Source organism: Chrysemys picta, chromosome 6, assembly GCF_011386835.1.
Source record: "Chrysemys picta bellii isolate R12L10 chromosome 6, ASM1138683v2, whole genome shotgun sequence".
Taxonomy (NCBI): domain Eukaryota; kingdom Metazoa; phylum Chordata; order Testudines; family Emydidae; genus Chrysemys; species Chrysemys picta.
The window spans coordinates 5115998-5116579 of NC_088796.1; positions in this window are offsets into that span (position 1 = coordinate 5115998).

The following is a 582-nucleotide window of genomic DNA, read 5'->3' on the forward strand; positions in this document are numbered from 1 at the left end:
CACACGCACGCAGCCGACTGTTATCAACATTGGATAGAGCAGACAGGGCCGGCTCCAGGCTTGGGGCAGCAGCTTGTAGGAGTCCTATCCTAGGGTGGCATGGCCGCTTTTTTTTTTTTCTTGGTGGTGTTCTGCTCCGCCCTGTAGGGGGCGGCAGCGCGGAGGACGGGAGCGCCCTGCAGCAAGCACAGCAGGGCATCCTGTGTCCTTCCCTCCCAGCCGACCGGAGCAGCGTAGAGCCCTCCCGGCAGGTGGCAGGGCTGCGTGGCAGCGCCCCGCTGAAGCCCTGACCACCCCACTTCTCTCTCTCTCCCCCCCCGCTAGCCGGGGCACATCTGCAGCGCAGGGAAGTCCCCCTGCACCCGCGCTCCGGCCGCGCCACAGGTTTTTTGGTTTTTTTTGCTTTGCCATTCTGGCCGCCCCAGGTTTTTTTGTTTTTGTTGTTGTTGTTGTTTTTTTCTTTTGCTTGGGGCGGCCAAAAAGCCAGAGCTGGCCCTGAGAGCAGAGCACCACACCGGTGGCATCTGACAACAGACCCCTGCTACCTCCACCCTCTTTCTGTTGATCTCTGGCCCAACTTCT